At 48.8% G+C, this 13,987-nt stretch overlaps 1 long non-coding RNA gene across 1 annotated transcript; it reads right to left on the reverse strand.

Moving 5' to 3' along the window:
* Window positions 1-1,918: 1,918 nt before the first annotated feature.
* Window positions 1,919-4,791, reverse strand: LOC121553173. Its single transcript, XR_005997508.1, has 3 exons — window positions 4,584-4,791; window positions 3,484-3,600; window positions 1,919-1,957 (listed from the first exon to the last, which is right to left on the reverse strand). It is a non-coding gene; the product is annotated as an uncharacterized LOC121553173 (long non-coding RNA).
* Window positions 4,792-13,987: the final 9,196 nt, after the last annotated feature.

Raw genomic sequence — 13,987 nt, forward strand, 5'->3', positions numbered from 1 at the left:
AGTCTTGTACAAATCCTTACACCCATATTGAAATAGAGAGCAACAAACGGGATGTCGGTAATACATGCAGTTTCAATAACTTAACCCTTACTATGGTTGCCGTGGATTGAGCACACTGAGACAGACACACAATATAATTATGGAATAGCACCTTAAGTGGGAGCGTTAGTTGAAAATACTTAATGAGTGGTGTTTATATGGGGGAGTTCTTGGCAGCATTGAAGTCCATGACTCCTTTCACTTACGATATTACATTTACATTTTAGTCATTTAGCAGACGCTCTTATCCAGAGCGACTTACAGTTAGTGAGTGCATACATTTTTTCATACTGGCCCCCCGTGGGAAACGAACCCACAACCCTGGTGTTGCAAGCGCCATGCTCTACCAACTGAGCCACACAGGGCCATTACTGAAGAATGAGTTTGTAGCATGGAACATAAATCCTTGAGGTTGGTTGTTGTGTGTGTGTGTGCATGCATATGTATGTGCATGTGCATTCGTGGATGTGTGTTTATGCACCACTAGTAATGACATATAATCATCCAAAATATTTATACTGTACAAATAGCGTAGCTATGATGAGTGGTGTAGTGTAGGAGAGCCTCATCGTGAAGAAGTGTCCCCGCTCAGTGATTACCCAGGCAGGCTGTGTGGAATTGTCATGCAGCTGGAAAGGTATTTTTTATGAGGGCCACAGAGAGCCGGTTCCATAAAAAGCGGCGAGACAGCCTTTGAGGGGTCAAAGGTCGTCTACAGACGGATGTTGTTGGGGAGACTGAGAGAGGGCTGGGCTCTTACTCACGTCCATATTTCATATCACTGGGTTTTATACAAAGGCTGTGTTGATACAATCTCCTTACAGAGGGCAGGAAATGACTGTTTGTACATGCTAATGATGTTTATATTTCTTCCTAATTCCCTCTGTTTTCCCTTTGGTATGTCTCATTTTTCTACCTAACCACACATATAGGCTAGTATTATGTTAGGCTTTTGCATACCCATGCGCACACTGGTTGAGCATTCATATAAACACATTTTGTGTGTTTTTGTGGTCAGGTCTGTGGATTTGGAAAATCCATATCCGCCTAACTAATATTTATCTTTTGACCCACAATGTGGTGAGTGTTTTGGTGCACTATGGCTGCCTTGCATCACCCACATGCAGTGGTGTGGTGGTGCCTGGAGAAGTGGGTAAACTCTAATTTTGTCAATAATTTCCTAAATGGCCCGCCCAGCAAAGGAAAGGCGCCCTTGTGTGAAAGATTCTATGAGAAACAGTGACATACACTCTGAATGACCTAAAATAATCAATCCCATATTGGTCTTTCACATTCAGGCCAACCCAAGCTGTACTGTACAAGTTGGCTATTAGTAGGTCTACAATTGAAACAGATAAATGAGGCTGTCAACTGAGTCAGAAATTCACAGGTTTCAGTTGTATTTTTTCACTCTCAGTTACACCTTTTTAATAGAAAAACAACAACATTGAATGTTCTAAGTCCAACAATGCTTAAACCACATCAGAAGATCACTTTTGAGGTCTGGGAAAAATATAAGAAATGTTGATTTCTGGGTGTAGTTACCCTTTAATTAAAGTGTGCATGCACCTAGCATTGTTGTTTGGTTAGTGGTGTTTCTGTAGCAGGAGATGGAGTTTGCAAAACAAATGGACACTGAATTGATGTGAGACGAGTACTGAGGATAAGAAGAGATAGGACGCAGGAATCAACAATGTAAAGGTTTACGTAACACTGAGCAAGAGAACAACAAAGCGTGAGTACACGACATGACACTAACAATCACACACAACACAACACTGAACAATCCAGGGCTATATAGGGGTGGTGATGAGATGATGAGGTGCAGGTGCTCTGGAGGGTGCGTTGGGTTTCCATTCAGGTGTTGCCGAGGTGGTGCGCTCAGACCAGTGGCTCAGTAGACCGGCGAATCAGAGCTCTGGAGGGGAGCAATTGGAGGTGACGTGACATGATGCAAATAATCATGATATCATTCTGCCAGTTAGGCATAGCCTACTTTGTAGCTACTTAACATTTAATTGAGAAGTTTTTTTGGAAAGTCTTTCCATCTACCAGACGATGGTTAGGCCTGTAATTAGCATCGCTATATTTGTCCTGTTCCTTAAGGGTTTTACACCTGGACTTTTACTTCATATTATGAGGCCCTCTTACCTTGCTTCAAAGTAGCCTATAGCCAAAATCCCACCATAGAAACGTGGAGGCAATTATTTTATAAAAACTTCCTCATATGTTTGTGTGGTTCAGAGAGTGTCTCTTTCCCTACATGGAGCCCTCTGCCCTTGGCCGTGCAGCTCATCTAAGCCCTGCTGCAGCACCTCCATCAATAAGGCCTTTAAGGGTCAGAGGACCAGGGGCCGAGTCCAGGCACAGACCACCTTTATCCTACGCGTTCAGGCTACTCATTCATGGGAGCAGGGCAAGAGAGCACACATACTCCATGGCACACACACTCTGAGCGGCCTCTGTGTGCTTACACACACCCGGCCGTGGACCGAGCAAATAAACCCCCCATCTATGGACTCGAACTCAGCCCACCTTTAGCTGCCTGCACACACGCACATACACACGGACACACACACACACTAACATCACAGAACTATACTGTCAATAAAGATACGTTACATATAGAAAACAGAACTCACATTAATGTGAAATTCAATAGCTAAAACAAACTATAAAACAAACATTTACATTTACTCTCTCATACCGCTGCTATATCAGACAGTTTATAACATGTCTATGTAGCATGTACATGTACATTGTGGGTCCTTGGCCAATGGGTGTGTGCCAGTGTGCTTTCTAATAAAAGGAAGGTCAGAGTGTACTTAGCCTTTAGTAAAGATGGCCCTCACCCTCTCCTCACAAGGACAGAGTGTGATCTCTGATGGCTCAAAGTGGCTCAAATACACAGCGCTGCGTGGCCCACTAACATACACTCCCATATATTCTCACATTACATCACTTATGGAGAAGAACTGCTCTTCTGTTTAGCCTTGGGGGCAGACTGAGAACCAGACTTATTCAATGAATAATTTAGGGTTTACTGGGAAATGTTTACAGCCATCGTATTGCGCCAGGTCAACTGACTAAGAGGGGTTTTGGAACATTTATTTAACGTTGTGGTAATGTTAGACTGTGATTCACAGATGCATTGACTTGAATCAGAGGCTCTCTCACGCTTTGTATCAGTGTAAAGTACAGTGCATGATCTATTTACCTACAGCCAGACCTCATGTAAGGTCTAATTGCTTGGCAGACTGTTTTTAGAGTCTATAACCCATTTACTCACTGAAGGTAATGGCCTTAGTCAGCTAAGAGTCACGTGTCTCGACTGTTCAAAGCAGACACTGTAATACATTGTAACAATGACTAAACTGTAGGCTACTACCATTTCTAACCACAGATTTAGTTCAGTTTCAACCGAAGGCCAAAAAGCATATTTACCTTGTCCCTCATGATAACCCACCTTCCCTCATTTCCAAAGTGGTTCAGTCCAAAATCATCCCTGATTGTTCCCCGCTTCTCCCCCAGTGGTCTGGTCCAAAAGGACTCCTGAGGCGCCTAAGGAAATGAGAGGTTGAGATTTCTCCCTCGATAAGTTCCAACCTGTCAGTATGTTTTTCTAACGGCACGTTACACGGCTGTCGAGCCCCAGCGATGTGTTTCAGATTACTTCAATTTTAAAGCTTTTTTCCCTCTGCCATTCAGTTTGGTGTTTATGAGAGAAGAGTTAGATAAACTGTTTACGAAAATGCTCCAGCTTTTTATTTCTGGAAAAGTATATGAACTGAGTGTTTTGTGTTTTGGCTGGTTTCGGTCAACATGAATTCCTGTCAAATATCTCAGATATAGAGTCATATTCATGGGAGTTGTTTCCATGGCAGTGGCTTTACAGTGTTTTATTCCCCTGGAGAAGGGGAAAAAACATAGTCCTGGTTTGAGAAGAGGCCTGGTTGTCAGCACATTGGTCTCTAAGGGAAAACAGTATGATCTGAGAACAAGTTCACTGTGTGAGTCATAAGGAAGAGTACTCAACTCACTATCTCACTTATCTTCACCTCCTTGACCTGACTGTTAAACTCATCAGCGTCTCTCTCTCTCTCTCTCTCTCTCTCTCTCTCTCTCTCTCTCTCTCTCTCTCTCTCTGGCTCTCTCTCTCTGGCTCTCTCTTTCCACCCCCCTCGCCTGCTCTCTCTCGCTCTCTCTGGCTCTCTCTCTCTCTCTCTCTCTCTCTCTCTCTCTCTCTCTCTCTCTCTCTCTCTCTCTCTCTTTCCACCCCCTCGCCTGCTCTCTCTCTCTCTCTCTCTCTCTCTCTCTCTCTCTCTCTCTCTTTCCACCCCCTCGCTGCCTCGCTCTCTCTGGCTCTCTCTCTCTCTCTCTCTCTCTCTCTCTCTCTCTCTCTCTCTCTCTCTCTCTCTCTCTCTCTCTCTCTCTCTCTCTCTCCCACCACCCTCGCCTGCTCTCTCTCTCTCTCTCTCTCTCTCTCTCTCTCTCTCTCTCTCTCTCTCTCTCTCTCCTCGTGGCATTTAGAGGGATTATCTCACCTCATGATGTACAATAGCCTTCAGCGTTGCCCTGACAACCCGGAGCGGTGTGGTAACCAGGTTACCTGTTGAGTGAGTTCCCGTCTTTATCCCTGTGTCAATATTTCACCAGCAGCAGGTAAACCTTGGGTGTTGCGACACTGACCTACTTTTCCCCGCGGCGGAGGAAGAGATAGCAGCTAGGTGCTGTTGTGATCCACCAGACAGGTCTTCTACTAGGACTGGTCAAGTTGTGTTCTTGCTCCCTCTATCAGGCTTAATGAGAGCATAGGTAAACATTACACAACCAACACACCATTCTGGCCAGGCACTCCGAGAAATACTAAGGCTACACACCAGCACGTACTGCGTCAATTCAGATGATATGAAATTACTATGTACTCATTATCTTCTCATCAGTTCAGGTTTTTGTTTAGTCAGGTTGCAAATATATTGTACTTTATCTGTAATTAATGAACAACAGGATAATACCTCAGTAGATAAAGCTGCTGTCACCTTTCCCATGGATGGATTGGTGAAAATCTAATCTCAATATTGACAACCATATTACTATCTTGCCTCTAGTCATAGGCCTGGTTATCTAAACATAACATGGCAACATCCAAATATCAATAGTCTTGCACATGCCCAATACTACTGAATGTGAGGGACTTGGACTGGGGGTTAAAGTACTAAGTAAATTCCGGCATTACCCCCTGTGTGTACTCAGTGGAATCTCTGGGCCATCCCATAAAACTGAGTGTGTTTGTACGCACCTCAACCACTGATGCTTCTTTTCACATGACCAAATATTCCTTCTGATGGTAAACACACACACACACACACACACACACACACACACACACACACACACACACACACACACACACACACACACACACACACACACACACAGACACACACAAAACAGTATTGTACAGCTAACTTTGTGGGGACACACAATTCAGTCCCATTCAAAATCCTATTTTCCCTAACCCCTAAACCTAACCCTAACCCATACTCTTACCCTAGCCCTAACCATATCCCCAAAACCTAACCCTAAACCTAACTCTAGTTCCTAACCCTAACCCTAAAACTAACCTTAGCTCCTACCCTAACCCTTAACGTAATTCTAACCCTAACACTAATTCTAACAACTCTAAACACCCTAGAAATAGCATTTGACCTTGTGGGGACTAACAAAATGTCCCCAGTTGGTTCTTCTGGGGACCACAAGAATAGTTAAACATGTCCACACACACACACACACACACACACACACACACACACACACACACACACACACACACACACAAACACAGTTGCATGCTTAAACATGCACATACACTTGCTGGCTGTAATGTTTGAGTGTGATGTGCGATTCACCACAGGATCTGTCTTGTTCAGCCAGTGCCCTGAGGAGCTTTATCTGAACCCATCTAAACCCTGCAGTCTCTCTTTGTGTGTGTCTGCGTGTATGTATATGTACATACGTGTGTGTGTGTGTGTGTGTTATATTTGAGCGTACAAGTATGTGTGTGTGTAGGAGTAGAGAACATAAATCAGTGAGTTGGTGATAAATGACTGCCTATGGTGTTAGGGCCCAGTGTATGTGTATCATTAGGCTGACTTCTCCCCCCTCCCCCAGTCACCTGGGCGCCAGGTAGGGAACAAGAACAGCTGGAAGCTCCTAGAAACATCTGCAGACACGCCCCCGTCCCTCACACCTACACCATCCTGTCTCTCTAACATCACAACAACTACCTTGACCCCAAGCTCTCACCCTTAGCCTTGCTGTACCCTTCCATGCCAATGCTAGCCAGATACAGTTGGCTGTATGTTACCCATTAGAAATAGAATTGGCTACATTGCAGTATATGTGCAGTGTTTGTGTAGTTGTTTAGTAAGCGCCTTTATCTGGGGGAAAGTCCATAGGTATCCTCTAAGCCAGCTGAGTATTCACAGAGGAAGATATGGGTCAGATAACAGAAGGTATAGGTCTACAAAATTACTTTCTACACTAGGTTTCCAATTTGCTATGAAAATCAGTAGGGTGATATGCATATCCCAAATGTATGTTTACCGGCGCTTTTTTCTTTTCTTTATCAGGGAACTAATCTAATTCCCTCACTTGGTGATGTCATCTCAAATCTTCATCTTTAATGTTACAAATCTTCTTATCAACGTCCTCGGGACAACTGGGTTTCACCATGACATAAAGGGGACATCTTTCTCTCCACCTATCTGTGAAGATTTCACAGTTGACAGCGTCCCTATGTTCATGGACAATGAAACGTTTCCCTGAGGTGCCCAGTTTTGTCAGAGCAAGTGATTGTTCTCAGTGTTTTATTTTGGTTAGTGCAGCTTCGGGGAAGGAAGTTTGCTGCACGGAGCCAGCAGAGAAAGAGAGAGATTGGGAGCCTTAGTTTGTGTCTGAGAGCTGCCTGAACCCAGAAGGACCCATCCTGTTGTCACGGTTTCGGCCGAGGCAGCTCCTCCTCCTTGTTCGGGCAGGTTTCGCCGGTCGTCGTCTCCGGAGTACTAGCTGCCACCGCTCTATGTTTTCTGTTTGACTAGTTTTGTCTGTTAGCCACACCTGTCTTGTGTTATGTCTAATTTAGCACCCTATTTAGTTTCCTTGTTGGTAGTGTAGTGTTGTGTGTAATTGTTTTGTGTTAGGTGTCATTTCGTACCTGTGTTTGGTACGCCTCTACTGTTTTGCTTACTTCTCGGTTGAGAAGAGTTTTGCGCGCCTGTTTATGCGCGCTTGTATTTTACGCCTGTGTGCGTTTTGCCTCTGGCTGTTTTTGGATTATTGCCTCGCACTTTCCAGTAAAGATTATTGGACTATCAATCTGCTTCTGCACCTGATTCCACACCACACCATTTCTACACGGCCCTGACAGAATTACACACCACTTCGATGGAATCAGCAGGAGCACAAGTCGACAGCGTGGAGGACCGTCTCCAGGGACAGGAACATCGCATCAATCGGATCGGGCACGCGTTGGAGGGCGTCATGGACACTCTTCGGCGCTGGGAGATCAGCGGTGTTCCCACAGCCCCACCGGTCGCTCCATCACCACCAGAGAACCTGCCTACTCATCCACCGGAACCCAGTGGGATTCGGCTCTCGCTCCCGAGGGCGTACGACGGCTCCGCTGCCGGGTGTCAGGGTTTCCTTTTGCAAGTGGAGCTCTACCTGGCCACTATACACCCGGCGCCCTCGGGATACGAGAGCGTTTCCGCCCTCATCTCCTGTCTCACCGGCAAGGCGTTGGAGTGGGCCAACGCCGAATGGAGGGGAATAGACTCCGCCACAGTCACCTATGCGGAGTTCTCCCGCCGCTTTCGTGCGGTCTTTGACCATCCACCAGAGGGAAGAGCGGCGGGGGAACGTCTATTCCACCTCCGACAGGGGGATGAGGAGCGCTCAAGAATTCGCACTGGAGTTCCGGACTCTAGCGGCTGACGCGGGGTGGAATGAGAGGGCCCTCATAGACCATTTTAGGTGTAGCCTTAGGGAGGACGTCCGCAGGGAGTTAGCGTGTAGGGACGCTACTTTAACTTTTGACCAGCTTGTGGACATGGCTATTCGTCTGGACAACCTACTCACGACCCGTGGGCGTCCCAGATGGGGGCCTCCCATTCCACCCTCCAGCACCTCCGAGCCGAGTCCGATGGAGCTCGGAGGGGCTGGCGCTAGAACGAAAAGAGGAAGGAACCCGAGGGGAGCAGTCTCCTGCACCAAGTGTGGCCGCGGAGGGCACACCGCGGCTAGGTGCTGGGGAGGGTTCCCTGAGGAGGGAGAGGGCAGGCCATACAGTGGGGAGTTCTCCCAGGTGAGTAGGCGCCCTACTTACCCAGAGCTTTCTGTCGTCCACTTTACATTACCTGTTTGTTTTCCACAGGTTGCACCTCGTTCCCAGCATAAGGCGCTAGTCGATTCAGGCGCAGCTGGGAATTTTATAGATCGTAAATTCTGTGTTAAGTTAGGGATTCCCCTCCTTCCAGTCGATAAGCCTTTCCCCGTACATGCCTTAGATAGTCGTCCGTTAGGATCTGGGTGGATTGGGGAGCTCACAGCGCCACTTAGGATGATGACGCAGGGGGTCATGAGGAGATGATTCAACTCTATCTGATTGACTCTCCTGCGTATCCGGTGGTACTGGGGCTTCCCTGGTTGACTACCCATGATCCTACTATTTCGTGGCGAGAGAAGGCTCTTAAAGGGTGGTCTGCTCAGTGTGAGGGGTTATGTCTGGGTGTTTCCGTAGGGGCGACCTCGGTGGAAAGTCCGAACCAGATGTCCGCACTGCACATTCCTCCTGAGTATGAGGATTTGGCACTCGTGTTTAGTAAAACCCGAGCGGCACGATTGCCACCTCATAGACAGGGGGATTGTGCGATAGACCTCCAGACAGGAGCCGCGCTTCCGCGGAGCCATGTGTATCCTTTGTCACAGGAGGAGAAAAGGGCAATGGAGACTTACATTGCCGAGTCTCTGAGACAGGGATACATACGGACCTCTACTTCTCCCGCGTCCTCGAGCTTCTTTTTTGTGAAGAAGAAGGATGGAGGTCTGCGTCCGTGTATTGACTACCGCGGTCTCAATCAGGTGACTGTTAAATATAGTTATCCACTTCCGCTGATTGGGACTATGACGGAGTCATTGCACGGGGCACGGTTCTTCACAAAATTGGACCTCAGGAGCGCATATAATTTGGTGCGCATTAGGGAGGGCGATGAGTGGAAGACAGCATTTAGTACTACCTCCGGCCATTACGAGTATCTCGTCATGCCATATGGGTTAATGAATGCTCCATCAGTCTTCCAATCGTTTGTAGATGAAATTTTCCGGGACATGCAGGCGCAGGGAGTGGTGGTGTATATCGATGATATTCTGGTGTACAGCCCTACTCGGGCCGAGCATGTAGCCCTGGTGCGCAGGGTATTGAGGAGACTGTTGGAGCATGACCTGTATGTCAAGGCTGAGAAATGCCTGTTCTTCCAGGAGTCAGTTTCCTTTTTTGGGTTACCAGTTGTCTGCGTCAGGGGTGAGAATGGAGGTGGACCGAGTGTCCGCCGTGCGTAATTGGCAAACCCCAACGACGGTTAAAGAGGTGCAGCGGTTTTTGGGTTTTGCGAATTACTACCGGAGGTTTATCCGGGGTTTTGGACAGGTGGCAGCTCCCATTACGTCTCTTCTGAAGGGGGGGTCCGTGCGCTTGCAGTGGTCGGCTGAGGCGGACAGGGCTTTTGGGAGACTGAAGGACCTGTTTACCTCGGCTCCGGTGTTGGCGCACCCGGATCCCACTTTACCGTTTCAAGTTGAGGTAGACGCGTCCGAGGCCGGTATTGGGGCCGTTCTATCTCAACGCTCGGGTACACCACCTAAGCTCCGCCCCTGTGCTTTTTATTCTAAGAAGCTCAGTCCGGCGGAGCGGAATTATGACGTAGGGGACAGGGAGCTGTTAGCCGTAGTCCAGGCCCTAAAGGTGTGGAGGCATTGGCTTGAGGGGGCTCAGCACCCTTTCCTTATTCTGACCGATCACCGTAACCTGGAATATATTCGGGCCGCTAGGAGACTAAATCCTCGCCAGGCTCGATGGACTATGTTTCTCGCCCGGTTTGTGTTTAAGATCACTTACATCCCTGGGTCCCAGAACGGGAAGGCAGATGCTCTGTCCCGCCGGTATGACGCGGAGGAGAGGTGCGTGGAGTCCATTCCCATACTACCGGAGTCGTGTCTGGTGGCACCGGTGGTGTGAGGGGTCGATGCGGAGATCGAGCGGGCGTGCGTGCACGACCCTAGTCCTCCACAGTGTCCGGTGGGTCGGACGTACGCCCGCTCGAGGTCCGGGATCGGTTGATTTATTGGGCTCACACGTCGCCCTCCTCTGGACATCCGGGTATTGGCCGGACGGTGCACTGCCTTAGTATGAAGTACTGGTGGCCAACATTAGCCAGGGATGTGAGGGTTTATGTCTCCTCCTGCTCAATATGTGCCCAGTGTAAGGCACCCAGACATTTGCCCAGGGGTAAATTACAGCCCCTGCCCGTTCCACAGCGACCCTGGTCTCATCTATCGGTGGATTTTGTTACCGATCTTCCCTCCTCTCAGGGGAATACCACCATCCTGGTCGTTGTGGATCGGTTCTCTAAGGCCTGTCGTCTCCTTCCCATGCCGGGTCTTCCTACTGCCCTACAGACCGCTGAGGCTCTATTTACTCACGTCTTCCGGCATTACGGGGTACCCGAGGATATAGTGTCTGATCGAGGCTCCCCAGTTTACCTCCAGAGTCTGGAGAGCATTTATGGAACGTTTGGGGGTCTCGGTGAGCCTTACCTCGGGTTACCACCCGGAGAGCAATGGGCAGGTCGAAAGAGTCAACCAGGATGTGGGTAGGTTTCTGAGGTCATATTGTCAGGACCGGCCGGAGGAGTGGGCGAGATATGTGCCCTGGGCCGAGATGGCACAGAACTCTCTCCCGCCACTCCTCCACTAGACTAACCCCTTTTCAGTGTGTCTTAGGGTATCAGCCGGTTCTGGCACCGTGGCATGAGAGCCAGATCGAGGCCCCCGCTGTGGATGAGTGGGTAGGGCGCTCGGAGGAGACGTGGAACGCTGCTCATGTCCATCTGCAGCGTGCCATACGTCGACAAAGACGAGCGCCGACCTACGCCGCAGTGAGGGGCCAGTGTACGCACCTGGAGATCGAGTCTGGCTCTCAACCAGAAACCTACCCCTCCGCCTGCCCTGCCGGAAGCTGGGTCGGCGGTTTGTGGGGCCTTTTAAAGTCCTGAGGAGATTGAATGAGGTGTGTTACAGGTTAGAACTACCTATTGATTACCAGAATATTAACCCCTCATTCCATGTGTCTCTCCTCAGGCCGGGTGGTAGCTGGTCCACTCCAGGACTTCGAGATTGAGGAGACTCCTCCGCCCCCGTTGGAGATCGAGGGGGCTCCGGCGTACACTGTTCGGACCATCCTGGATTCCAGACGCCGGATGGGGGTCTCCAATATCTCGTGGAGTGGGAGGGGTACGGTCCGGAGGAGCGGTGCTGGGTGCCGAGGAGGGATATTCTGGATCCGTCCCTGATGACCGAATTCCATCGTGGTCATCCCTACGCGCCCGGCGCCGCGCCCTCCTGGGCGTCCCCGAGGCCGGAGTCGGCGCACGGCTGGAGCCGCGCGTCAAGGGGGGGGTACTGTCACGGTTTCGGCCGAGGCAGCTCCTCCTCCTTGTTCGGGCAGGTTTCGCCGGTCGTCGTCTCCGGAGTACTAGCTGCCACCGCTCTATGTTTTCTGTTTGACTAGTTTTGTCTGTTAGCCACACCTGTCTTGTGTTATGTCTAATTTAGCACCCTATTTAGTTTCCTTGTTGGTAGTGTAGTGTTGTGTGTAATTGTTTTGTGTTAGGTGTCATTTCGTACCTGTGTTTGGTACGCCTCTACTGTTTTGCTTACTTCTCGGTTGAGAAGAGTTTTGCGCGCCTGTTTATGCGCGCTTGTATTTTACGCCTGTGTGCGTTTTGCCTCTGGCTGTTTTTGGATTATTGCCTCGCACTTTCTAGTAAAGATTATTGGACTATCAATCTGCTTCTGCACCTGATTCCACACCACACCATTTCTACACGGCCCTGACACCTGTTTACTCACCGGGTGACACTGCATTCTCCGTCCACCGCTGCCCATGGGACGATCCAGATTAAGTGTTCTCCTCCTGCAGTGGAACAAATGGCTGTTACAGAGAATTGCATGAATCTTGCAATGTGGTATTAATGTGGTATTTTAGTTTGAATGGGCATCCAGTCCCTAAATGGTTTGTGTGGCTTACACACACACGCACACGCACGCACGCAAACACACACACACGCAGCTGTCACCACTAAAAACACAAAGCCTGGTGCATCCTGGGTAAACACCATCGTCTCTGGAATCTAGCCAGCCAGTCAGCCACCACCTCCAGCACCCCTCCAGATCCCGGATGGCTTCTCCTCTGAGGTCGCACAGTTCTGCCTGCCTGCCCCTCTTTTACTCTCTCTCTCTGTTGGATGAACTTACCCCTCTCACGCCTCTGTGGCACGTCACAATGCCACGCAGGGTCCTTGGGGTGACAGAAGGGGACCTGCCACCTGATAGGGGCCCACTCCACGTCACCTCAGTCCCCCTCATTGCCACGTTGTCCCCTTCTGTCACCCCAAGGACCCTGCGTGGCATTGTGACGTGCCACAGAGGCGTGAGAGGGGTAAGTTCATCCGACAGAGAGAGAGAGTAAAAGAGGGGCAGGCAGGCAGAACTGTGCGACCTCAGAGGAATTCCTCCTCCTAGCCACAAGGCCACAGCTGATCACTGCACACAGCAATTTAGTCACCTCAAGATACACACACAGATTTGATTTTTTCCCCTTTCTGTCCTCAGCAGGCAGGAAACATGGACAAACATTGAGGAACAGCTTAAGACAACCAAGCCGTTGGCCTAACTGGGAGTAAACATCGTGAGGGCAGACACAGAGATAGCGAGGGAGAGATGAGAAAGGAACATATTTTGTTTTGATAATGGGATCTATGATAGATAGATGAATGGGTTAAATGCACTCTGAAAAGCTAGAATGATGTAATACTGGGTGACTGTATCATAATGGAGCTTGTTGTGTCATAAGTCAGTGAGGTGCTCTGTTGAATAAAGAGGTGTTGAACATCATTTGACCGGATGGCTTCTCCATAAACACCTAGCACATGATCTACACCACACCGTCTGACGCAGAACAAACATGGACCTGGGAGATTGTGAAGAGCTCTCTCTCTCTCTCTCTCTCTCTCTCTCTCTCTCTCTCTCTCTCTCTCTCTCTCTCTCTCTCTCTCTCTCTCTCTCTCTCTCTCTCTCTCTCTCTCTCTCTCTCTTTCTCCCCTCTCTCTCTCTCTCTCTCTCCATTGCCAGCACGGCTCAATGTTCAACCTCTCTCAGTCGCCGTTCAGAAAAAAAAAACAGGAGGGGTATAAGTTCATATGCCTTGACACTGTGATATATAGGCCTAAGGCAGAGACAATAAGAAGACACAGAGGCAGAATAAATTCAACCACACCTTTGTTAAATCACAAACCGGAGAGCAACTTCTGTCCGGTAAAGTCCACAAAGCATATTGCATATCACCTATGCTTAGTCTAATACAGTGACAACTAAATGATACCAAAAACTATTTAGTCCAATCAACGTAAGCTAAATATGATGTGGCTGTCCATGGTTCTGATTTGTGTGTGTGTGCGCATTCGTGCAAGTAGAAAAACATGTTGACTCACCCTACTTGTAGAGAAACGCCAATGCCATCCTCCTCTCTTTCATGTTGAAGAAACAGTCTATCACTCTGTCATATAGTACACGCTTTTATTTTTGCTGTCCTGTCTAGCTTGCTCGCTAGACT

Source organism: Coregonus clupeaformis, chromosome 37, assembly GCF_020615455.1.
Source record: "Coregonus clupeaformis isolate EN_2021a chromosome 37, ASM2061545v1, whole genome shotgun sequence".
NCBI lineage: Eukaryota > Metazoa > Chordata > Actinopteri > Salmoniformes > Salmonidae > Coregonus > Coregonus clupeaformis.